The sequence below is a fragment of the Sus scrofa genome, chromosome 16 (assembly GCF_000003025.6).
Source record: "Sus scrofa isolate TJ Tabasco breed Duroc chromosome 16, Sscrofa11.1, whole genome shotgun sequence".
Classification (NCBI taxonomy): domain Eukaryota; kingdom Metazoa; phylum Chordata; class Mammalia; order Artiodactyla; family Suidae; genus Sus; species Sus scrofa.
Genome location: NC_010458.4, coordinates 67,090,402 through 67,118,027, shown reverse-complemented (window position 1 = coordinate 67,118,027; position 27,626 = coordinate 67,090,402). Strand labels below are relative to the sequence as shown.

The 27,626-nt window shown below is 36.9% G+C and overlaps 1 protein-coding gene across 2 annotated transcripts in view; it reads left to right on the top strand.

Moving 5' to 3' along the window:
* The window catches only part of SGCD (sarcoglycan delta), a 1,033,728-nt gene that overhangs the window by 363,682 nt on the left and 642,420 nt on the right, over positions 1-27,626 (top strand). Inside the window, exon 1 of one of the 2 annotated variants that reach the window (XM_021076526.1) lies at positions 2,879-3,183. The exons of the other annotated variant lie outside the window; for it this stretch is intronic. The gene's annotated coding sequence lies outside the window, so the exon portion shown is untranslated. Of the gene's footprint in view, positions 1-2,878; positions 3,184-27,626 lie in introns of those variants that run through there. 2 annotated transcript variants of the gene reach the window in all.

The following is a 27,626-nucleotide window of genomic DNA, read 5'->3' as shown; positions in this document are numbered from 1 at the left end:
GCATAGGTTTGATCCCTGAACTTCTACAATGACATGGCTGTGGCTAAAATATTAAAATAAAATAAAATAAATTTAAATTAAATTAAATATGTAGTTTAAACATTGTCCTCTGAAACATCCTTTCTTTACCATCTAAGAATAGTAAATATATAAGAGAGATGCTTACCTTTAAAATGGACTAGACTCATCAGAATGAGTGATATAGTCAGAGTCAGACACCCTTCCTCATCCAGTATTCATTTTAACTCTGTCAGGTGGGCTTTCCTTGAAAGTAGCATAAGAGTGTTCTTGGTGCAGCATCCATGTAATGTGATGACCGATACCTATTTAGCGTAAAAGTCTGGTCAAAGCAGTTTTATCAAGTGAAGAAGGAAACTCGCCCCTAACCAGGTAGGTTTGAAAGAGGGCAAGTGGTTTGTCTCCATGGATAGTCATTAAAGTGGTTGAAATTCTGATCCATAGAAAACAGGCTGGATGCCCAGTAATAACAGCATGATTAAATGGACTATATCATAGCCATCAAAAAGGAAACTGTAGAAGAATGGTTAATGACATAGAAAAATGTTCATGATATATCAAAATATGTACTGCATTGTAATGTCATCACATTAGTGTGTTACCTCTCATTTGATACAGCAATCACTTCTTCCAGTCTGTTGTAAAGACAACTTTCCAAAACAGTCAAAAGGTGCAAGCAAAAGACAGTTTTTTGCAACAGTGTTTATAATGGAAAAGTTCTTGAAACAACCTCAAAGTCCATCATTAGGGACAAATGAAGAATTATGTTGATGTCGGTGTGATCCAGGCTATTATGTGTAAGAGACAGATGGGTTCAAATAAAATCAAAATCATTCTGAATTTGATTTGTAAGTATCTGTGTGAACTTAAAATGACTTTCTCTGGAAGCAAAACAAACCGCATTTAGTGGGTCTGTCCTCTGAAAAGGGCTAGGGAAAAAAAATGACCACCATTGAGTAAGGTGGGCTTCCTGGAGACAAGACTGATCCAGGTCTGAGCTAGACAATGTATGAATTGTATAGGGAATGTCTTATCATACCAGAGAGCAGGCCACTAGCAAAAGTTACTAAGAATATGTCAGAAAGGGTGAGAGGCCAGCTTCAGGGAGCTCCTGCTAGCTGAAGATGGAAAGATTTTAGCTTCAATAAGTGCAATAGTGGGAATGATTGGAAAATAGCAAATGCCCATGTCTTCCTAGGAGTGCTAAAAAAAAACAAACAAAAAAACTTATGGATCTCTTTTGGAGTATGATTGGTAAACAACTCATTATTTGTTGAAAACGAATAAAGAATCAGTAACCATCTTGTCTTATAAAACCTCAGAGGCATCAAAGAATTGACGTGGAAAAGATGGTCTTTTTAGAAACGTAGAGCAATACAGAACGAAGGAAATCGAATTAGAATATCACCATTTAATAATGCCTAGTCCAATAATAGAACTGCGGAATAATCATTAAAATTGCTAACATGGGAGTTCCCACTGTGGCTCAGTGGGTTAAGAACCCAACTAGTATCCATGAGGATATGGGTTCGATCCCTGGCTCCACGCATTGAGTTAAGGATCCAGCGTTGTCGCAAGCTGTGGTATAGGTCACAGACATGGTTCAGATCCCATGTTGCTGTGGCTGTGGCATAGGTCAGCAGCTTCAGCTCCAATTTGACCCCTAGCCTGGGAACTTCCATATTCTACATCTGCGGCCGTTAAAAAAAAAAAAAAAAAAGGCCAAAGCCTTTACCTACAATGCAATTCCTGCCCCCAGATGAACCTGATTCTGAACAAGCCTTTAGATACAATTCCCCATTTATATTAAATACAGGCAGCAGAGAAGCCTGTTCAACATTCCCATGAGGATAAACTGAGTATTAGCTATGCTGTGAGAAACTCAAGGAGACAGACTTAGTTTCTTCTGAGACGATTTTTGAAGAAAAGAAGTTGAAGCAAGAGAGAGTCGGGGAACTCTAGATTAAAAGAGACAAAACAGATGAGCTTCAAGCTTTAATTACAGTACATGTGAGTCATCTGGGCTCTTGTTCCAGTGCAGATTCTGGCTGAGGCAGTCTGGGTCGGGTGGGCTGGGGCAGGGCAAGGTTCTGCATTTCTAACCAGTGCTCAGGTGATGCCCAAGCTGCTGCTCCCTTGACTGCACTTTGAAGAGGAAAGATTTGAGAGACAAGCCAGCCCGTTTCAAGATGTGGACCTCAACTTTATCCTGATTCGAACAATTAACCAAGAAAAAATTTGTGAGGGTAGAAACGTGAATATTAAATATGGATATTTAATGATATGAATGAGGTGTTGCTACATTTCTAGGTGAGAGATGCTATTAGATTATGACTAGTGAACAGCTCATTTATTTTATAAAAATACATAATGGACTCTTTCTAGTTGAAATGCTGTGACGTCCAGGATGGCTTCAAAATAACCTGGAGCAAGGGGGAAACTGGGAAGCAGCCTAGATGAAAATAAGTTTGGCCATGAATTACTTACTGATTGTGCAGAGTGATGGGTGTATTGGATTCTTTGTACTAGTCTGCCTCCTTTTGTATATTTTTGAGATATTCTATAAGAAAAGTTATTTTTAAAGTATATACTGCCTATGCATAGAAAAACTGTTAGAAGTATATTCTGTGCAATATAATAGTAGTTGGTTATAGGCGATTTTTATTTTCTTCGTGCTGCCTATAATTTCTGAAGTTCCACAAGTGTGTATCTTATTTTTAAAATCAACAAAGTTGTTGTTTTGAGAGAGAGGCCAGTGATCATTAGCCCAGCTGAAAGTGACTCAGCTTAACAAGCAAAACCAAGTCCAGATTAGAGGAAGACAAGTTAATTAAAGCACTTTCCCAGCAAAGAGAGAAGAGAGAGGAGAAAAACTGGGAAGGGGAAGACAAGTTTATTTACTTTCCTCCTCTGCTAAGCAAACTTACGCCACAAGAAGTGGCTTTGTTGGTCCCTTGCAAGAATGCAGCTTCAGAACTAAAGACTTGAGAGGTGGGGAGAAAAGATTGGCAAATCTTGAGTCAAGAGATTTTAAACTTGGGTCAGAAAAGGCACCTTAGAACCACAAGCTTGCCGCAAATATCAGACTCTGCTAGATGAGAGCACTACCTGGATTTGGATATCTTCATAGGTGTGTGTTGCCAGTGACCCTGTGACTTGTGAAAGGTAAGAGACTACAGTGACTTAATGCCCCACAGGCTTTGCAGAAAACGCAGTTAGGTCCACATTGCAGACCTGCCACTTAGCTGTGATGCAGCATTGACAAAGCGGTTTGGCTTCTTTAGCCTGAAGTTCTCTTTTGTAAAACAGAATACAACAATGCCAATTTGCAGGTTTATCAGTGCCTAGAAAGAGTACATATGCATTAAATAGAAATTGTTCTTGTGGTTGTCAGTAGAAAACAAAATATCCACACCTGCCATTTAACTCAATCTATGAATTGTTTCCCACTTTGCTGAATTTTTATATTTTCTCTCACCTTCTCCTTTTTAGCTGTTAATGGACCCCAGATTTGACCCTTTTTCCCAAAGAAGTGCTGAAATACTCTCAAACCATCAATTATCTTTATGCATGTGTTTATCACAAAACTGACCTGGTCAAACATTCTCCCAAGTTGCTCCTGGGTTAGTGGATAAAATCCTATATAAAACAGAAGCTCTTGCTACAGAATAATTATCAAGAAATATTAGCCCAGGGTTTTTAAGTGATTTGTAAAGGTTAGAGTTTCAGAGCATCAAGCAGTCCAGTTGCCTTCTTACATAACTTCCTGGAGGATGAGGGAGGTGGAGGGGGAGAAGGCAGGAATAGAAGCAGCGGAAAATGAAGATAGATGGGAAACTGAGGGTTGGATCCCACCAGTCTTCAATGCCATGCCTAGTAGTGTGGGTGTAAATCTTTATTCATGGAGGTGCTTGTTGAAAAATTTTGAGCAGGAATGGTATCTGATAAGAACTGAAATCCACTAAGATTTTTTTGGAATCAGTGTTTTGGATAACTTGGTTGTCAAGATGGTTTAGAACAGCTAAGAGGATATTTCTGTCTTCAAGGCTAGAGGACTGTAGCATCCAAGTAAGATGGTAGAAGAGAGTATTGTTTGGATGGTTTAGATGGTATCTAAGGTTCTTCAAATATTTAGGGGCTTTTTTGGATAAAGTTTTATAGAGACTTCTTAGGAGCTGAATTAATGAGACTGGGTATATAGAGAATGAGGCAGGGAAAATTGTATAGCTTCGTTAATTCTGGATTATATTTTTTTTCTTGCCCTTTTTCTTTTTAAGGCTGCACCTGCAGCATATAAAACTTTCTGGGCTAGGGGTCAAATTGGAGCTGAAGCTGCCAGCTTCCGCCACAGCCAAGCCAGATCCAGGCCTCATCTGTGACCTACACCACAGCTTGCAGCAATGCCAGATCCTTAACCCACTGAGAGAGGCCAGGAATCAAACCCACATTATCATGGAGATTATGTTGTGTTCTTAACCCACTAATCCACCTCCTAATGCTGGAATATATTGATTGAATAAATAGAAAAGGGAGTAAGATCAATAAGTTTGTTTTGAGTTGGGGGTGACATGATGGGGCTCAAGGTGAATTCAAGTGTAGCCTCAACAGAGTTGTTTTATTTTATTATTTATTTTTGCTTTTTGCTTTTTAGGGCCACGCCCCTGGCATATGGAAGTTCCCAGGCTAGGGGTCGAATTGGAGCTGTAGCAGCCAGCCTACACACCTACACCACCGACAAAGAAACGCAGGATCCGAACTGCGTCTGCGACCTACACCACAGCTCACGGCAATCCTGGATCCTTAACCCGCTGAGCAAGGCCAAGGGTGGAACCCTTATCCTCATGGATCCTAGTCGGGTTCGTTAACTGCCGAGCCACAAAGGGAACTCCTTAATTTTAATGTACATAATCTAGTTGCAATAAGTATAAAGACTGGGAAAGGAAGGATTATTCCGCATTATAAGAATTTTGATGATGAAGTGTGTTTAACTGATGTAGCAGAAAACGGGCATTGCTATTTTTGGAAACAAAACAGAGCTGTAAGACAGGGCCACTGATAGGTGTGTCCATGCTGTATTTCCCTCAGTCTAACATGGCCAGTTCCTACTGCTGGGTCAGCTGGCTCCCTGTGTCTTTATGCCTGAACTCCCAGGAAAATTTATTTAAAATCTCTGCATTTCAAGACTTCATCCTCATCTAAACCAAAAAGCTAGTCTTATAAACACATTTTCAATTTGTGTGGCTATTTACAGTAGAAAATAAAATAGCCTATACAAATGTCTGAAGGAATTGTGATTTCTGGGAGTTCTTGTCAAGGCTCAGGAGATTAGGAACCCCATATAGTGTACGTGAGGAGGTGGGTTTGATCCTTGGCCTAGCGTAGGTCACAGATGGGGCTTGGATCTAGTATAGCCATGGTCATGGCTGTTGCTGCAGCTGCAGCTCTGATTCGACCCCTTGCCCAGGAACTTCCGTATGCCATAGATACAACCATAAAAAGAAAAATTATAATTTCTGCAAAAAAAACACCTTTTCTTGCTAAAATTTTCCAAGGGTTCATCCATATTATTACAAACTGTATAGGCTGTGCCTGATTTCTCTTATTACTCAAAGCTTGCCTTTAGCTGAGGACCTGAGAGTTTAAAAAAATAAATAAATAAAAACTCAAGGAATTTTTGCTGTGGTGCAATGGATCGAAGTCATCTTAGTAGCATCAGGACAGAAGTTCTGTTCTCATCCCCACACAGAGGGTTAAAAGGAAGTTGCTGCCGCTTCAGTGTAGGTCAGAACTGCGGCTGGGACTGATCCCTGGCTTGGGAATTCCATAGGCCACGGGGCAGCCAAAAAAGAAAATAAGTATAAAAAAATATAAAAAATAAACACACACACGAAACCTGGGGAAAAGACACAGAGAAGAGGGTTAATGAAATCTGTAAGGTCCTGTGTCTGCTTCCTATAGGCTTTTTTCTTGATTGCTTTCAGGATTTACTTGTTCTCAGGCTTGACCCTAGAAGGTGAAAGTAAATCTTTCCTCAGAATAGCAGAGCTAGAAAGATGATTTTCTCACATCTGAACTCAACTGCTAGTTTATGAACTTGGTATTTTCAACATATATAGCGGAAGAAGTAAAAAAAAAAAAGGGCATTATTTGCCAGGAAATTTCCCTTATCTAATAATTGAGGCTAGGGGAAGCTAGCACATGTATGTTATATTTAGTAGATTACAGGTGCTTTATAGCTATATTTTATTATACTCCTGCACTACCAAACTGCTCTTGTGGACCAGAGAAACCCAATATGGCTGCCTGAAGGATGTATTGAAATTCATGGAATAGAACTGGTATCATTTGAAATAAAGTTCCAAATAGTTTTAGTTTCTGCCTTAAAGGTTGGGAGGGAAGCATCTAAAAATAAACCCACTGCATGGATGTTAATGACCTGCAATACTGAGTAAAAATAAAGCTATTTTCAGGGAGTAGTACTAAAAAGTGAGAATTGGAGTATAAATTTGGTTCTACCAGCTGGTAATTGAAGAACAGTGCAGAATTGCTATTAAATAATTGGTAAGAAATAGAAAAGTAGGCACAGGGGAAATTAATTTTGAATGTAAAGGAAAAGTAAGAGGGGCCACTGGGTTACCTGGATCATTCATAGATGATCTGGCAGATTTGGGGTCAGGTGCCGGGGTGCTCTTCTGAGCCACATCAAATTGTCTTATGGAATAAGGCCATCATAGAATATTGCAGCTGAAAGACATTTGGTAGAATTTATTCCGGGGTTTTAACTTTTTATTAACTGATAGAATTCTTTCTTTAAAAACATTTTTTTTTCGGCTTTTTCTAGGGCTGCATCTGCAGCATATGGAGGTTCCCAGGCTAGGGATCTAATCTGAGCCGAAGCCGCCGGCCTATGCCACAGCCACAGCAATGCAGGATCCGAGGCGTGACTGCAACCTGCACCACAGCTCAGGGTAATGCTGGATCCTTAACCCACTGAGTGAGGCCAGGCATCGAACCCGCAACTTCATGGTTCCTAGTCAGATTCATTAACCACTGAGCCATGACAGGAACTCCTAAAAACATCTTTGATAAATGCATAAGAAATCATTGTGTTGTACACCTGAAACTGATAAAATGTTATATGTCGACTATACTGCAACAAAAAATGTATTGTTAAAACCATTGTCTTCCTTTCTCAGCCTTCCTCTCCCTCTGCAGTGGTCTGAGATGCCTCTTCAACTGTAAAATTCCACCAGATAGGGACATAATACCGCTACCTCTCCTTTTTCTAATTTCATGAGTGAAATTAAAGAGCTTGGCTTGTAGAAAGTGTCAGGAGGGTATAGATGGTAAAGTTAGGATGAGATGGTCTGTCTCCTGTGTATTATCTCATTTCCCAAGGTCTCTAGCCTGTTGCTACTGTGCAATGATAATATGAGAGTGGGATTTCTGATGGATTGTGGGGAGTAGAAAGAAGAGTGGTGATCTAGGAAGCTTTATTAAGAGCCCTTTGTAATCCAGATTTGAAGTGATTAAGATGGGTGTTGGGGTGACAGTAGTTAAGAACAGTACCACATGTTTGGTAGAGAAAATCTCACAGGCAGAGTTAATGAGATCATGGCTGGTCAGAGTAATTTGAAGAGTGCACTGGATCATGTTCATTTTCACCGTTTTCTTTCTTTCTTCCTTCATTCGTTCCTTCCTTCCTTCCTTCTTCCCTTCCCTTCTTTCATTTTCTTTCCGCTTTTTTTTTTTTTTTTTTTTTTGCTTTTTAGGGCCATACCTGCCTCATATGGAATTTCCCAGGCTAAAGGTTCAATCAGAGCTGTGGCAGCTGACCTACATCACAGCCACAGAAACTCAGGATCCCAGCTGCTTCTGTGACCTACACCACAGCTCACGGCAGTGCTGGGTCCTTAACCCGCTGAGCAAGGCCAGAGATCGAACCCACATGTCATCGATACTAGTCGGATTCATTTCTGCTGAGCCACAGTGGGAACTCCCATTTTCACCATTTTCAACCGGTAAGTCATCTCCAGGTTTAAACTACTGACTTTTATGATAGTCTAAATAGCAATTCAAAAGCCCTGTAGACTTCGGGGCTTCTGCACAGACAGACCCTTGTACCTATTGGTTTCACTACTTGAAATCTGAAATCTTTTCCAGATTTGTCCTTTTGATGTGCAAAATATCAGAGACCGGTAGAACTTATGTTGGCTTCAAGTACTTGTTTTAAAATTAAATAAGGAGTTATTTCATTGTAAATGAAATAAGGACCTGACATTGTCTCTGAGGACGAGGGTTTGCTCTCTGGCCTCGCTCAGTGGGTTAAGGATCCAGTGTTGCCATGGATGTGGCATAGGCCTCAGCTGTAGCTCTGACGTATGCCACAGCTGTGGCAGTATAAAGTTAAAAAAAAAAAAGAAAGAAAGAAAAAAGAAATAAGCTTGTTTAGAAACTCAGCAGAACTCTTTTTTGTGGTCTGTGTCCTTAAACATGGAGAGATTTAGAGCCTTTGGAAAATCAGTGAGGTCATTCTGCAGCATTCTGTTTTGTTGTGGTTGCTTGAAAATTCATAGATTTCCTCTTGTACAGTCTTCTTCTTCCTCTGTGTGTTTTCACCTTAAAGCAGCAGGGAGATTTTTTCTTTCCCCTTTTACTGCAGTTTTTTTCTTGCTTTCTTTTTTTAATTTCTTTCTAAGAGTTCCTGAGAATAGTCTTCATTTTTGCTCTCCCAAATAGGTGCTTCATTTACCATAATTTTATGTACTGTGTAGTATAAAACTTTACCACCCTATTCAGTTCAAAATAAACCCCTCCATACGAAAGGGGAATTCAATAGAATTTCTTAGAAATCTCAGGAAGATGAAAGTGAGAAAAATAGACATTCTCCTGAAGCAATGTCAAAATCTGAAACCTGTCTGTAGACTTGCTTAACATTGGTAGCTGGCTATGCAATAAAGTTTGGTATTTGGCACTTCTTGATGATTTAATGCAGATATTATATAAGCAATAGATAATCCTACTCTTCTCCAATTTATTCTCACCTTTCAGGTATTTTGATTTTATTAAAACCTTTATAGGTTTTACAATAAAGGGCCACTCTGAACTTGGACAGTATGTATCTGGGTAATCAACCGCAAACATTTTTTCAATAGGGTGTGTCATAGCTCCCACGTGGGCATTTGTTGGAAACACTCTCTGATGTTGGTCCTTGGCTTCCATAGAAGATGTGAAATGACTTTACAGAGGGAACAGGGAATTAAATAACTTCTGTCCATTCACCAACTACCATGGACTCAACGCCAGGCCAAATGATTTACATGCAATGCCTCTTTAATACTTCTGAGCCTGTGGGAGAAATATAATTATTAATTCCATTTGGCGTTTTGGGAAAATGTATCAGATTAAGTAAGTTGTTCAAGTCACATAGCTAGTTTCTTGGGCTGACGTCTCCTGAAAGCAGCACTGAGACAAAGGTAGTTTTCTGAGAAATGATTGCCTGAAGCACAAGTGGAGTAACAAGGGGTGAAAGAGAGAACCAATATGTGGTTGGACACCATGAGGACATCTGTTGTTTGAGTTTGCTGGTGGGATAGTCTTAGGAAATGCATCTTAAAACCGTCCACCTTGGGGATGAAAGGGAAACCTTTATTTATTGACTGTTGCCCTGCACCGACTTCTGAATTATATATTTCTGAGTGCCAAGGGGATTCCCACTGGGTTCTCCCACCACGGTGTCCGTGTCAGAGTGGCAGGTACTCACACCAAGTATATGTCAAGGGCCCAAGGTAAGATGCTATGAGTTTGTACCATTATGAAGATGGATAAAGCCTGCTTGAAGTGGATTTCTCAGGCAGTGGGTGGAATAAGAAGGGGCCAAGAGGTTGAGTGATGGTTTATAGAGGAAACCAGGTACTGCTAAGTTCCCAGAAGAACCAGGTTTTGAAACCTGTTCAAAACCTGCTCACTTTTCCACCCTACATTGATGTATTCAAATGCAATATTGACTCCTTAGATTTGTGCTTCTGGGATCTATCTTAAGCACTTGATCATAATTCTTGATGGAAAAGAATGCCTTGACTGAATTGCAACAGAAGTGAAGCTCATCTTCAGCAGTTCTCAGTGTTGTTGCCTCTTTTTCCCGTTTTCCTGCTCTTGGGGCCTTGAGGTTGCTCTGTCCTTTCGGTACCCATTTGGCCCACTCTGGTTGTGAACTGTGCATCGCTCCTGTGATCTGTTCCTTCCCATAAGGACATATCCATCACAGTCACATTACGGTGGTGTTGGAAAAAATGGGAGCCCAGCCTGTGTTTTAAATCTTCTTCTATCTCAGACCATGCAGGCTTCACTGAGTCATTTTCCCTTCTCTGAGTCTAAACATTTTGTTTGCCAATGGGAAGATACAATATCTACATGATGAGATTATGTATGACAGGGAAAAGGTGGAAGGAAGAAAATGTCTGTGAAAACACCTGGATAATTGCTTTTCTCTATCCCCTCCCTCCCTCCTTGTGCCCTCTTCTGGATCTTGAGGGGACTGAAGCCAATTAAATTTCAGATGAGATGTGTGGCTTTATTGGGACTTCTCTCGGAGAATATTTGGCTTCAATTTCCTGAGCTGAAAAGAAGTAGAAAGAATAAGTCACCATTTAGCAAACTCCTTCCTATTCCTGAAGACCCATCTCAGATGTCAGGGCTCCAGGAAGCCCCCCCAGGTTGATAGCTCAGGGCACAATCAATTATTGCCCATGTCCTTCTATTCCCAGTAACTGACTTTTCTAATCCCAATCCTCTTTGCTTCTTAGGGGGATGGAAGAAGGACAATTCCGTGACAAAATATCCCTGTAGTTAGCAATAAGGCCCCAATACATCCCAGGGAATATTTGATTTATTCTCTTCTTTAGGATCAATATTTCTACTCAAGCTCTCTAGTCCAGAGCAGTACGGATTTGAGAGTGTCTTCTGTGTCCTAGTCATTTTGTCTCCAGGTGCCATTCCTTCACTCCACATGTTGCAGAGCCCTCACCTTCGCCCCTTGGGGCTTATGATCTAGTCCTTCCTGCACTTAGACACACACTGCTCTAGGTCAGCCGCACTTAGACACACACCACTCTAGGTCAGCAGAGGCTTTCCTTTCAACCTTCCCAATATGGTTTTAAAATCTTTATTGGCTTTACAGACTCCTCAGCCCCCGACCCCAGCCACTTGTACTCTTGAAGAATTGGCCTCTCCTGCAATCCCATCTCTCTTTGTCCTAGCCTTACTGTGGGCTCAAGGTCCTTCTCAGCCAGGTCATCATCTGTTCCTAGTCAGAAGACTGGCTGTGGATATTCTGTGTTTTGACATTATTTCTGAGAATTCTGTGGTTTGGACTCAGAGCAAAGCATCTAAAAGGCAACCAGCATTTAGAAGTTAGAAAGATTAACTTCTCACTAGCATTTAAACAGTACCTTCTTATGTAAACTTTGGTTATCTTTTCCAGCCTTGACAAAACCAAACAAAAAAACAACACCCCCACCCCAGACACTCTTTTCTTATGCAAGGGAAATGCCAAACTCTAGGGAAGGCAGTAGAAGAGAAAATTTTCTGGGCTCATCTCTCTTGGAGCATCTTGCTCTACTATCTTTACTATGTTTCTTTGATTGAAAAATTTATTAAGATAACCATAAATTCACATATAGTTGTAAGAAGTAATGCAGAAAGATTCCTTATATACTTTTTCCAGTTTCACTCCACAGGAGTATTTTGCAAAACTATAGTGTAATTCACAAGGAGGATATTGACATTGATACACGCTACCAATATTATTCATATTTCTGCAGTTTACTTGTACTTGTGTGTACCTGCATGTTTGTGTACTAATTCTATACAGCTTTATTACCTGGGTAGATTCATGTGTCACCTTCATAGGCAAGATACTTAAGTTTCAACCCCCCGATTGCCTTCATGTTGCCCTTTTATAACTGTAGCCACTCCTGCCTCTGACAAGCACTATCCTGTTTGCCTTTTCTAAAAATGTTATTTCAAAAGTGTCATATCAGTTGAATCATCCAGCATGTGATGTTTTGTGATCAGCTTTAATTCCACATAATTTCCTATAGATTCATCCAAGTTGTTTCATGTATCAGGTTGTTTCTTTTTATCACTGCATTGTTTTCCATGGTATGCATGAACCATGGTTTGTTTAACCATTCATTCCATGGAAGACTGCTGGACAGATTCCAGTTTATAGCCATCACAAATATAGCCACTATGAATATTCATGTACTGGTGTTTTTATGAACAGAAGTTTTCATTTGCTTGGAATATGCAAAGGATACATAAATGGAATAAATGTCCAGGAGTACGGTTGTTGGGTCATATGATAGTTGCATGTTGAATTAAAAACAAAACCAAAAAAACCTGCAGAGCTGGTTTTCCAAAGCAGCCGTGCTAATTTAAAATCCCACCAGCAATGTATGAGTGATCCAGATCCTCGGCATCCTTGCCAGCATTTGGTGGTGTCACTGTTTTGTTTTGTTTTTTAATTTTAGAAATCTGATAGGTGTATAGTGTTGTCTCATTGTGGTTTTGTGTTTTCCTAATGGATCATGATACTGAACTTCTTTTCATTTGCTTGTCTGCCACCTGCATCATCTTTGGTGACATGTCTGTTTATCTCTTTTGCCCTTTTTCCGATTGTATTGTCTGTTTTATTTTACTATTGAGTATAGACTTTTTATATATTCAAGATAGCTAATCTTTCATTGGATATGTTGTTTGCAAATATTTTCTCATGTGTACCTTGTCTTTCAACCCTCTTCACATGGAATTTCACTGAACTGAAGGGGTTAATTTACACACACGCACACATTGTTTTTTCTCGCATTATCATGCTCCATCATAAGTGACTAGGTATGGTTCCCAGTGCTATACAGCAGGATCTCCTTGCTTGTCCATTCCAAAGGCTAAAAGGGTTCATTTTAATGAAGCCCAGTTTACCAGTTTTTTCCTCTTGTGGCTTGTGCTTTTGGTATAAAATTAAGAATTCCTGTCCTAATACTGTCCAATGTTTTCCTCCCCTTTTCCCTAAAAGTTTTACAGAGTCGTTTCACATTTCAGTCTTTGTGAGTTAATTTTGGTCTGAGGTATAAGGTTTAGGTCAAGATACGCTTTTTCCCTGTGGATCTTCAGGTGTTCCAGTAAAACTGGTTGAAAAGGCTCTATTTCCTCCATTGGATTGGTTTTGGGCCTTTGTCACAAATCAGTTGAGGACATTTCTGTGCATCTATTTCTGTGTCCTCTATGCGATGCTAGTCATCTGTGTGCCTGTCCCCTAGGAGTACCACATTGCCATGACTTCTGCAGCCGTATCTGAAGCCTGAAGGTCAGCTCGAGGAACTGCACCTATTCCTACTTCATTTTTCATTGTCAGGATTGCTTTAGGTACTTAAGAGCCTATGTCTTTTCAACTCAATTTTAGAATAAGCTTGTCTGTTTTTTTCAAAAAATGAAAAACAAAAAGTCAAAAACTCCATCCTTGCTTGAAGTTTTGATAGGCATTGCCTTAAACCTACAGATAAATTTGGAGAGAAATGACATCTTTCCTATATTGAATAGCCCCATCCATGAATACACTATGCTTTTTCATTAATTTAGATGTCTTTAATTTCTTTGTCAGCACTTTGTAATTTTTGGTGTACAGATAACTGCATTATCAGTTTAGCCTAAGTATTTGTTCTTTGGAGTATTTGTGGATGGTGGTATATGTTTCATTTTGGTTTCTGCCTATAAATTGTTAGTATGTAGAAATGTAATTTTTTTTTGCCTTTTCTATCTTTTTAGGGCCATACCATGGCATATGGAGGTTCCCAGGCTAGGGTCTAATCAAGCTGTTGCCACCAGTCTACACCAGAGCCACAGCAGTGCCAGACTCGAGCCGCATCTGTGACGTACACCACAGTTCGTGGCAACACCGGATCCTTAACCCACTGAGTGAGGCCCACAACTTCATGGTTCCTAGTTGGATTTGTTAACCCCTGAGCCATAACAGGAACTCTGTAATTGTTTTTTGTGTGTAGATCTTATAATCTATAAACTTACTGAATTCACTTATTATATGATTTTTTTGTACATTTCCTTGAGATTTTCTATGTTGACAATGCTGTCATTTATAAAGATAGTTTTCTCTCTTTCTTTGTAAACTGTCTGCTCTTTATTTCTTTTATACTTGCATTGCTGTAGCTATAACTTTCAGGGCTGTGTTCAACTTGATGGGAGAGCATTTAAGTGTTTGACTACTAAGTATGCTGTTAGATAAGAATTTTTTTTTGGTTGATGCTCTTTATCAAATTGAAGTGAGTTCCCTTTATTCCTAACTTTCTGGTTTTTTTCCCTTGGGAATGGATATTGTATTTTGTCAAATGCTTTTTTTTTTTTTTTTTTTCCTTTTTTCTTTTGGTCTTTTTTAGGGCTGCACCCATGGCATATGGAGGTCTAGTTGGAGCTGTTGCCACCGGTCTATGAATGGGGTCGAATCAGAGCCGTAGCTGCCCGCCTACACCACAGCCACAGCAATACTAGATCTGAGCTGCATCTGCGAGCCACCACAGCTCACGCAACGCTGGATCCTTAACCCACTGAGCAAGGTTAGGGAGCAAACTTGCCTTGTCATGGATCCTAGTCGGCTTCATTACCACTGAGCCATGATGGGAACTCCTCACATGCTCTTTATCTGTCCATTGGAATGATCATTTTTTTTCTTCTTTATCTTTTTTTGTATACTTGATTACATTGATTTTTTTTTGAACATTGAATCTGCCTTGCATACTTGAAATAAATGTCACTTGGTTATGGTATGTTAATTTGTTTTACATATTGTTAGAGTTGGTTAATGTTTTATTGAGAATTTTTATATCTGTGTTTATGAGAGATATTGTTCTGTAGTTTTTCTTCTGTTATTCTTTTTTTGAACTTTGATTTTGGTGTCAGGGTGACACTGGCCTCATAAAATAAGTTGACGTATTCTCACATCTATTTTCTGTAAGAGATTATGTAAAATTGCTATTCCTCTTAAAATATGTGGTAGAATTCCCAAGTGAAACCATCTGGACCTGAGATAACTTTATCGAGAGCATTTAAATTATGTATTCAATTCAAATGGTTTAGGGCTTTTCTCATAGTCTCTTTCATCTTGGTTATATTTTGGTAGTGTATTAGTTTTCTATTCTGCTGTAACAAATTACCATAAACAGTGGTTGAAAACAATACAAATATATTATGTTATATTTTTAGAGGTCATAGTGTAATGTGTGCCTCACTGGACTTAGACCAAGGTGCTTGGCAGGGCTGAGTTCCTTTCTGGAAGACCAGGGAAGCATGTGTTACCTTACTTTCCCAGCGTCTAGAAAAGGCCAGGTTTTGTTGACTTGGGGCAAAACCAGCAACACTAGGCTAAATCTTTATTATGCTGCTCTCTCTCTGGTTCTCTGAGCACAGCTGGGAAACCTTTTCCCCTTTCTACAAATTAATGTGATTAGACTGAGCCCACCTGGATAATTCATGGATCAATTCAGGATGCCCTTTCCATCTTAAGACTGGTTACTTTAATACATTAGTGCAAAGTCCCATTTGGCATATAATATAACATATGCATAGTTTCCCAGAATTATGATGTTGACATTTTAGGGGTCTATTATTATACCTACCCTAGGTAGTTGGTGGTTTTGCACATACTGATCCATTTCTTCTAAACTGTCAAATTTATGACTGTAAAATCTTTTGTAGTATTCTTTTACTTTTTCAATTACCGCAGGGCCACAGGATTTGTAATGATATGCTTAGTTTCTTATTTTTTCTTTTTTGGTCTTTTGTCTTTTTAGGGCCACACCCATGGCATATAGAGGTTCTCAGACTAGAGTTTGAATCAGAGCTGTAGCTGATGGCCTACGCCACAGCGACAGCAACACTGGATCCTTAACCAACTAACAAGGCAAGGGATTGATCCTGTGTTCTCGTGGATACTTGTTGGGTTTGTTATCCACTGAACCATAAAGGGAACTCTGGTTTCTTTTTTTTTTTTTTTTTTTTTTTTTTTTTTTTTTTTTTTTAGTATCGGTGATTTTTTTCTCCATTTTTACTTTTATCAATTTTTCTAGAGGTTTATAAATTATACTGACTTATTTGAAGGAGTTTTTTAGATTTTCCTCTATTGCTTTCCTGTTTTCAGTTTCATTGATTTTTCTCTTGTCTATTGTTTCCTTTCTTTTGTTTGTTTTGAGGGTTTTTTGCTCTTCTATTTCTAGGTTTTTGAAATGGGAAGCTATGTTATTGACCTGAATTCTTCCATCATTTTCAATGTAAGCATTAATTTCTATAAATTTTCTTCTCAGCACTGTCTAAGCTATAACCTATATTTTGATATGCTCTCTTTGCTTTCATTTATCTCTGTTTTGGTTTTGTTTTGTTTTTCGTATTTTTAGGGCCATATCTGCAGCATAGGAAAATTCCCAGACTAGAGGTTAAATCAGAACTGTAGCCACCTGTCTACTTCACAGCCACAGCAGTGCCAGATCTGAGCTGCATCTGTAACAACATGGCAGATCACGGCAACACCAAATCTTTAACCCACTGAGTGAGGCCAGGGATGAACCGGTGTCCTCATGAATACAGTCGGGTTTGTTACCATTGAGCCACAATGGGAACTCTTCTATTTTTAATAATTCCTGGAAGTTCTTTGACTCCTAGATTGTTCAGAATTATATTATTTAATTTGCACAGGTTTTTTTGAGATTTTTTTGTTTTCATTATATTACTGATTTTTAGTCTAATTCCATTATAGTCATAGAATATACTCTAAACTTGATCAGTTATTTTAAATTTGTTGAGACTTGTTTTATCCCTCATTAAATGTTGCATCTTGGTGAATGTTCCATCATCACTTGAAAAAAAAAAAAAAAGTCTATGCCACTGTTGTTAGGTAGAATGTTCTATATACATCAGTTAGATTTTGTTCCATCACATTGTTCAGAGCATGTATGTCCTCACTGGTTTTCTGTAAATAGTTCTATAAATTGCTGATAGGGAGGTGTTGAATGCTGTAATTATGGATTTGTCAATTTCATCTTTTTAATTCTATCAGTTTTGTCTTATGTATTCTGAAGCTTTATTGTTTGGTGCCTACTTATTTATGATTGTTATGATTTTCTGGTGGATTAATTTTTCTTTCAAAAGATATTGCCCCTCTTGGTCTCTAGTAAATTTCTTTGCTCTGAAATCAATTTTATCAAATATTGATAAAGCCAGTTTTTGTTTTTGGATTAATGTTTATACATTATATCTTTTTTCCATCCTTTGCTTTCAGTTTATCTTTGTCATTGGATTTGAAGTGAATTTCTTATAAGCGGCATACAATTGTGTTGGATAAGTTTTAGTATATTCTTCAAATCTGTTTTGATTGAAGTGTTTAGAACATTTCAATTTAAATCTTTATAAGTAACAATATGTTCTAAATTATAAAAAAATCTTGATAAAGGATAACAAAGTTGGAAGTATCACATTTTCTCTTTAAAAAATTTACTATAAAGCTGTTCCAATACTAGAAAGCTGTTCTTCATAGTTAAAGTTACACATCTATATCAATAGATTTATAGTCTCAAAATGAATTTGTACAGTTACAGTCAGCTGATCTTTGACAGGAGTGCCAAGGTAATTTTTTGGTGAAAGAATAGTCTCTTCAACATATTATGCTGGAACAAGTGGATATCCACATGAGAAGAATGAAGTTGGAATCATACTTCATACCATATACAAGAACACAGAATGCATCAGATATCTAAATATAAGAGCTAAAACTATAAAGATCTTAGAAGACAACATAGGGATACCTTTAATTAGGAAATAGTTTCTTAGGTAAAACATCAAAACACAGCACTTAAAAATAGATAAATGGTCGTAGTCAAAATTTAAATTTTTGTGCTTTAAAAGATACTGTGAAGAAAACAAAAAGACTAACCCAGAATGGGAAAAAATACTGTAAATCATACTGTGAAAAGGAACTTGTATATAGAATACATAAAGAACTATAATAACAAAGTAATGAAAGTAATTTAAATGGAGAAATGATTAAAAATGCATTTTTCAAAGAAGGTATAAATGAGACCAATAGGCACGTGAAAAGATATTTGTGAAGTGATACATCATTACAGTTTTGATTTATTTCTCTGATGATTAGGGATGTTGAGCAAATTTTCATGTACCTGATGGCTATGTGTATGTCTTTAGAAAAATGTCTATTTTGGTCTTTGGCCCATTTTTTAATCTTGCTGTTTGTTTTTCTCTTACTGAATTGTATGAATTGTTTATATATTTTGGATATTAATCTCTTATAAATCATATCATTCGTGAATATTTTCTCCCATTCAATAGGTTGTCTTTTTGTTTTATCAATGGTGTCTTTTGCTGTGTAAAAGCTTTTAAGTTTAATTAGGTCTCAGTTGTATTTTTGCTTTTGTTTTCTTTGTCTTAGGAAACAGAGCCAAAAAAAATTGCTATAATTTATGTGAAAGACTGCCTATGTTTTTTCTAGGAGTTTTATGGGTTTTTGGTCTTATATTTAAGTCTTTAATTCACTTTGAGTTTATTTTTTTGTATATGGTGTGAGAAAATGTTCTAATTTCATCATTTTACATATAGCTGTCCAGTTTTCCCAATATCACTTACTGAAGAGAATGTCTTTTCTCCATTCTATATTCCTGTTTCCTTTGTCATAGATTAATTGATCATAAGTTTGTGTGTTTATTCCTGGGCCCTCTGTTCTGTTGCCTTTGTGCCAGTACCATGCAGTTTTGATTACTGTAACTTTGTAGTGTAGCTGATGTCCCAGAGTGTTATACCTCCACCTTTTTTCATTTTTCCCTAGATTGTTTTGGAAAGTCCTGGTCTTTTTGGTTCCATATACATTTTATGATTATTTGTCTAATACTATCAAAAACTCATGGCTATTTTGATAGCTGTTGCATTAAATCTGTAGATTGATTTGGATATTTTGGACATTTTAATGGTGTAATTCTTCCAGTCTGTAAACTGGAGATATCTTTCCATTTATTTATATCATCTTCAGTTTTCTGCCTCAGTATTCCTTTTTTTTTTTTTTTTTTGGTCTTTTTAGGGCTGCATCCACACAGCAAGTGGAAGTTCCCAGGCTACGGGTCTAATTGGAGCTGTTGCTGCCAGCCTATGCCAGTGCCACAGCAATGCTAGATTCAAGCCACATCTGCAACCTACACCACAGCTCATGGCAACACTGGATCAAACCCACAACCTCATGCCTCCTAGTCAGATTCGCTTCCACTGTGCCATGATGGGAACTCCTTTATCAATATTTTTCAGTTTTCAGGGTGCAGGTCTTTCACCTCATTGGTTAGTTGTTATAAAAATTAAATGGATTGTTTTATTGCTTTCTCTTTCTGATATTTATTATTAGTGTATGGAAAAGCAACTGAATCCTGTATATTAATTTTATATTCTGAAACTTTAGTGAGTTCATTTATTAGTTCTAATAGTTTCTTTTTTTTGGTAAAAATGTTAGGTTTTTATATATAGTGTCATATGATCTGCAAATATTGACAGTTTTATTTCCCTTTCATTTTGGATGTATTTTATTTCTGTGTCTTGTCTGATTGCTATGACTAGGACTTCTAATAGCACTATGTTAATAGAAGAGTCTAGAGTGGGTATCCTTGTCTTGTTCCTAATTTTGGAACAAAAACTTGCATATTTTCACCATGTGTGTGATGCTAGTTGTGGGTTTGTTGTATATGGCCTTACTATTTTGAGAAATGTTTCCTCTATACCAAATTTGATGAGAGTTTTTATCATGGATGAATGTTGAACTTTGTCCAAAGCTTTTTCTGCATCCACTAATGAAATGATCACATGATTTATTTATTTTTCATTTTTTTTGGTTAATATGATGTTTCTCATTGATTGATTTGTGGGTAGTGAAACCTTGCATGTCTGAAATCAAGTCTACTTGATAATGGTATATGTCTACCTATAATTGTTAAATTAAATTTGGTAATATATTTTTGAGGATGTTTGCATCTATATTCATCAGTTAAATTGAGCCACAATTTTCATTGTTTTGTAGTGTTTGTTTGATTTTAGTGTCAGGGTAGTTAAAGCCTCAGAGTGAATTTGGGAATGTCTCCTCTTCGATTTTTGGAATAACTTGAAAATGATTACTTTAGCTCTGTTTTACATGTATTGGATAGAATCCACCTGTGAAGCCGTCTAGTTCTGGGCTTTTGTTTGCTGGGAGATTTATGATTACTAATTCAATTTCACTATTAGTGATCAGTTTGTTGAGATTGTGTCTTTCTGATTTAGTCTTAAATGAGTATATGTTTCTAGAAATGTAATCATTTCTTCTAGATTGTTCAATCTGTTGACATATAACTTTGTAACATTCTCTAAGGATTGATGATGAAGCAAAGGAACTCAGTCACGCTCTGCAACTCTCTGATCAATAACTGTGAGATAATAAATGTGTGTTGTTTTTAAAGCACTAAGTTTGTAGTAATTTGTTATGCAGCAATAGATAACAATACCCCACTTGCTTTTTATGTTAGTATGTATAGGGGAAAGATTGTCAGTTTTAACTTTATTTTTGTCTATGTGGTAAAGATTTTTGTAAGAATACTTTGCTTCACGAACAATTACATTTGCATATGATCTGTTACACATAGATATATGTACTTGGACTCTTCACTTCTTTCTAATCTGTAAAGCCCTAACTGGAGCAAAAGAAATCCACAAATGATACTTTGACTTATTACTGAAGAAAAATAGCACAGAAATGATGGGGAAGATCGAAGGCAACACTTCTTTCTGCTAAGTTGTTCACATGAGAATTTTCCTAGGTTAAGTATCACTACAAGTTAGTTATCATGCTAATCAATTGAGAGCCAAAGACAAGACACTTTCTGTCTCACCTCCTTAGAAAGCCACCAAAGAATAGGATTGCTTAAAATAGAAAAGGCATGGAAAGGCATATGTTTTTTTACACTTTATCATCATGTTATCTCCTGGAAGTGTCAAATGCTTCATCATCAAGAAGATGAGAAACATGTTCAGGTGATTAGTAGATGTGTTTAGTATGTGTCTTTGTGAGTGTATGTATTATTTATTTTTTTTAACCGTAAAATAGCCTTAGGAATCTTTACTTCTTTTTTACCAAAGTGAAGTTGATTTATAATGTGTTAGTTTCATGTTTATAGCAAAGTGATTCTGTTTATTTTAAATTTCTCAAAATCTTTTTCCTCATAGGTTATTACATAATATTGAATAGATTTCCCTGTGCTATATATAAGTCCTTGTGGTTATCTATTTTATATATAGTAGTGTATACGCATTAATCCCAAACTCCTAATTTACCCCTCCCACCACATTTCCCATTTGGTAACAATAGTTTGATTTTAATCTGTTGATTCTGTTTCTGTTTTGTAAATAAGTTCATTTGTATCATTTTTAAACCATATAATTGATATCATATGATATTGTCTTTCTCCATCTGACCTACTTCACTTTGTATTAAAATCTCTAGGTCCGTCCATGTTGCTGTGAATAGTATTATTTTATTTTTCTTTATGGCTGAGTAAAATTCCATTGTATATATGCACTGCATCTTCATCCATTTCTCTGTCAGTGGACATTTAAGTTGTTTCCATGTCTTGGCTATTGTACATAGAGCTGCATTGAAAATTGGGGTGAATATCTTTTTTGAATTATGGTTTTCCCCAGCTATATACCCAGGAGTAAGATTGCTAGATCATATAGTAGTTGTATTTTTAGTTTTTTAAGGAACCTCCATACTCTTCTCTATAGTGGCTCACGATTTCACCCATTATTACGTATAGAAGCTCTTCCTTTTGATGTTAGAAATCCAAGAATGTTTTTCATTCTCATATCTAATTATTTGGTCTCTTCATTTTTCCCTGTTGTAATAGTGCTTTTCTCTGTGCTTGTTAGATCAAAATCCCAACTTTAAAAACATAGGAATTGGTAAATCACTTTAAAAAATCATTTTACAAGTATTAGTTGGACAACCTACAAGGAAGAGGATGATGTAAAACTATGCTCTGCTGGGAATTGAGATTTTTCAAAAAAGAAATTCTTTAAATACCTTTTGTTTTCTTTCAAACTATCATGTACACTATAGATAGGGCAAAGACTGCCACACCCTACCTTGCTTTTAGAGGCAAAGTCCTAAAAATAATCTAACTGTATTCAGAAAAATGGTGTTCAGATCATAGATTGGCCTGTTGAGGCTTTGACTGAACATGATGCAGCAAGTGTCATTTCTAGCTCATCAATACAAGGTACACAGGATGAAATCTTCAAAGGTCCATAGAGTGAAATCTCTGATTTTGAGTCAGCTCTTATTGCATGGGTGTGTCATGAGTGGAAGAGGAAAATGTTGAAAGCCAGGGAAAGCTACAGGTCTGATAGAGAGAATCTTAATAGCACAGAGGTGATGTTAGAGTATAGGTATATACCTTTGCCTGAACTAGAGAAGTTCTCCACTGATGCATCCTTATTTCTCCTTTAAGGTACTTACAAATGTTTATGTTTGAAACAAATGTTTTTATATTTGAAAGTGAAAGTAAGTCTACCATTGTGCCATTTCGGTAAACATGCTTTAATTATTTAAATTATGCAACAGTATTTTTCACCAGTTTGGCACATTTGCCAAAAGACATTGTAGCTTTTAGCTAAAATTCAAACCTTGAGGCTCTATATTTTAGAAGTATTTTGAAAATCATATCCAAAATATAATAGATAAAAAAGATTCAAACATTATCTTGGAATAGAGCCATAAATTATTTGAATAAATTAGAATTTTTGCAAATGTAGAGGATGACCTACTCAGTGGTGTCTCCAACTTTCTGTCTCTGTCTCACTCTCTGCCTCTTGTTCTAGCTCTGTATGAGATATTGTGTATAGAACTTGATGTTATCTATAGTGTAAGTAATGAGAGTTTACAGCCTCATCACATTTTTATTTCTCTTCATCGTATTCATAAATCTATTATTATTAGGACTTTGAATAATCCTAGCACATATTCAGTAAATATTTGTGGAATAAATGCTGTAGAAATAGTTAAGGTTCTTTTTAAAAAAAATTCTGTGGGAGTTCCTGTTGTGGTTTAGTGTTAACAAACCTGACTGGTAACCATGAGGATGCTGGTTCAATCCCTGGCCTTGCTCAGTGAATTAAGGATCCAGCATTGCTGTGAGCTGAGGTGTAGTTCACAGATGTGGCTTGGATCCTGTGTTGCTGTGGCTGTGTCATAGGCTGAATCTCCAATTCGACCCCTAGCCTGGCAACTTCCATATGCCACAGGTGCAGCCCCAAAAAGAAAAAAAAAATGTTGTGCCCAGAATTTTTTTCTAGTGTTGAGTGTCTTTCCTTGGTAATATAAGTGGAAGAAAATGAAAAGTTGCGAATATATAGCCCACTATCATTTTACCCCAACTTCAGTTGACTAAAGTGTTGTAACTCCATCCAGTGATAAATTTGTTCTCCAGATGCAAATAAAGACTTTGAGCTTGCTCTTTCATGTGACAGAGTGTGTAATATTCTGGAGGGAACATGGTTGATTTGATTTCTTGGAACTTGTTGATATTGTTGACAGACGCTTGTACAATTTTTGATTATTCTATACTTGAGGAAGCTATTGTCCAAATGTATTTCTTCTGTGAAATAGTTCTATATATTGTGAGATGTTTGGTGACTCTAGACTCTGGATACATCCAGAGTCTAGCAGCTGGTGAGAAATCTTTAAGTAGTCACGCATGTAAAATAATGTTGATGCTTGTTTGCTCAGCAGCATGACGTGAAGTTCTGTTGTCCTCGGCAATGCAGGTGCTTTGTCTAGTAAAAGAGAGCGCTTGCTTTATTTCTTTTTCATAAAGCAGTTTCATAGTTGATACAGAATAAACACAAGCCTTTGCATAACGTTTCCTTGAGGAACTCAGGGAGGGCCCACTATTGTTTATGTTAAATTTTTTCTCCTCTATCTGTCTTTTCTTATAAATCTTCATAGTTCAAAGAAAGGCAAAACCATGTTGGATTAAATGGTATTTTTCTGATAATGCTCAACACGTTTTCCCAAGCAAAATGTAGTTTATGAGTTCACCCAAAGTTCTTATTGATTGCTTTAATTTGTTATAAGGTTTGTGTGCAATTCTAGTAGAAATCAATATAAAAGATTAATTAATTAGATTGGATTTTTATGATTTGGTGAGTTTTAGCTACTTCTGTATAAATCTCGAGGTCTTACTGAGACCTTACTTAGACATCCAGTTTCCCATGATTTCAGAATAATTAACAGAGTTAGATAGCAAGTGATGTGTGAGCCTCCACTTTGATCCCAGATTTCATAAATGAAAATGAAAGATTGGCCCATAGAATGTCATGACCAGTTCTGATGCTGAATAATAATATTCTGATGTGGGTGTAGAAAGTTATTTTGACATTACAAAGAACTGTTTCATTTGCAACCTTAAGTTTGAAAATCCTTTTCATACTTAGCAGGTCCTAAACAAATGCTGGATACCTTGATCCATGCCTTTATGTCTTAGTTTGACACAATAAAAAATTAAATGTATCCATTGTAATGACCTAAGAAATATAAAAACGTACACATTGTCTTCCCTCTATTTAGAAATAGCCTCTGTCTTTTTACAAACAAATAATGTTGTATTGCTTACATGTTGAACAAAAAAGAACCAAAGTTTAATTTAAACCTAATCTGATGGCTTTAGAACCCAGCTCTCAGCAAAACTTCATCATAATGAATGGTACATGAAGTATTCTGCAGCAATCTTTGAAGATAAATTATGATGATATATTAGGTTTGAAACTACTGTAGAAAGTATCTGAGATCACCATGCCACATTTGGAAATATTTCAGGGAGTCACCTAACGTGGAATATTGTTTTGCTTTCCAGCAGACTTGCAGACATTCAGAGTATAATTCAAATCCTTCTTAGAGAATGCACAAACTCACTTTTCATTACATATTAATATGGCCATAATTGCTCTATAACCATTAGCAATTTAGTTGTATTATTTAAAGTGTGCATGCATAAATACATGCTTAATGTTTTGATTTTTCCTGTGTATAAAAAACTTCCTTAAAATATTAATGAATACAATGACCCAAGCCTTTTGAAGGCATTCTTATTTCATACTATTTTATTGAGAATTAATTAAAAACTGTTAGCTAATTGTCCCTTGTTAAGGTCATAAATTAATGGAATTTCTATCTGGACAAGATACTGGTTAAGCTTACTCTATTTTAGAGAAATTTTATAAGCCTTTCACGTTCTATGAGAACATAGCCCAGTTGTAGCCTACATGAAAACTCTGAGTAAATTCCATGGGAATTCTTTAGGTGCAAAGCAGTCTTACACTAATTGTACTAACTTGAATTTGCATAATGCTTGATAATGCTCGTGGCTCTTTCTTATCCCAGTTTCACATCTGATTTGCTCAATATGCCCAAGAGGGTAGTAATATGGGTATTAAAATCTTTAATTTGTAAGCTCCCTTTTTCAATTGTAGTCTAAGAGAGACCTTTCTAATACCAAATCCTGCTTCAGAGATAAGATTCAAGTGGAGTTGCTGGACTTTTTCCCTGTATTATTCTGGTTTTAGGTCACCAGGGTACACACTCATCTGGGGCTTCTGTGCCTTTGATTGTGTTCTGTGGTTATTTTTTTATGCCAATGTCTAAGTGGAGTTAGGAATGATTTTTTAACGTTTTATTGAAGTATAGTTGATTTACAATGTTGTGATTATTTCTGCTATACAACAAAGAGATTCATTTATACATGTACTCACAACCATTCTCTTTCAGATTCTTTTCCCACATAGATTATCACAGAATATTGGGTAGAGTTCTCAGTGCTCTACAGCAGGTCCCCATTGGCCAATCATTCCATATACCTCAGGGTGCATATGCCAATCCTAAACCTGTGGTCCATCCCCCTCTCCCCATCTGTCGGCTTTGGTAACCATAAGTTTTTCAAAGTCTGTGAGTCCGTTTCTGTTTTGCAAATAAGGTCACTTGAACACCTTTTTTGATGCCGCATATAAGTGATAGCATATGATGTTTCCTTTTAACTAACTTCACTTAGTATGATCATCTCTAAGTCCAGCTATGTTGCTACAAATGGCGTTATTTCATTCTTTTTTATGGCTGAGTAATATTCTGTTGTATATATGTTACCATATCTTCTTTATTCATTCCTCTGTTGATGGGGATTTAGGTTGCTTCCATGTCTTGAGTATTGTAAATGGTGCTGCAATGAACACTGGTATACGTGAATCTTTTTGATTTGTGGTTTTCTCCAGATAAATGCCCAGGGTCATATGGTGTTGCTAATTTCAGTTTTTTTGAGGAACCTCCATACTGTTTTACATAGTGGTTGTACCAAATTTACATTCCCACCAACAGTGTAAGAAGTTTCCTTTTCTCCACACCCTCTCCAGGATTCTTTGTAGACTTTTTGATGATGGCCATTTTCGCTGGTGTTAAGATAATGTTGGTTTGTTTTTACTCAGTTCTGAGATTAAATGAGATAATGCATGTAAATTTGATACAGACTAAGCATTGAATAAATGTTAGCTGACTCTCTTCCTTCATTTCTTCTTTAGAATGTATTTTAACCCAGGAAAGAAGATACATGGATTATTGTATAGATAAGTATTATACAAATTTTCATGTAATCCAATAAAAAACAAGTAACCTACTGAGAGTATGTGTACCTTTCTAATATAAATCAGTGAACAAACTTGTTTTTAATTTTTGGCAGACTTATGAAACCAATTAGCTTTGTAATACATATTCAACTTTAACGGGCAAGTAAATAATTAATGTTATTGCCTTTGTAAATTTAGATTTTCAGTTATAAATTAACATAATTAAAAGAATGATGTTTCAGTATGCATTCTACTAGCCAAATTTAAATCAAGCAATTAAACTGTACGTTTCCGCCAAATGAGCTCAGCTCATAATGACACAGACGATAGACGTAAATTTGTGTTTTCATGGTCAGGTTCATTACAAAAACATGAAGGAAAATACTTGCAGTATGGGTAATCAAGTAAATTATTCTAAGCACCACTTAGATGTTTTACATTGTTTTTCTGGGTTTTCTACCTTAAATCCAGATCTAAACACACGGTCATTTGTCCTTTTCTTCCTGAGGAATAATCTCTCCTTGAAAAGGGTCACACAGGATGTCATCAGAATGTTATGGTGACTGTGTGCATTGATCCAAACCTCTGAAGATGATGTGCTTGTGTGTAGGGACACACAAAGCCAGAGTCGAGGTCATTTCAATGAAAAGTTAGCCAGTTTTTCTGACTTGGATTTGAAAGGCTTACTTTGGGAAAACTGAGATTGTGCAGAAGTGGTGATGGAGAGAAAGGGCTAAGGGTGGGGAGAATGGCTGTTCTCTAGAATCCACATGAATATAGAGAGGTTTAGATCATTAGCTGGTATTCTGTCTGAGGTGTGAAACAGGTGTATTTTTCCCCTTTGAAATCACTCCGTGGCA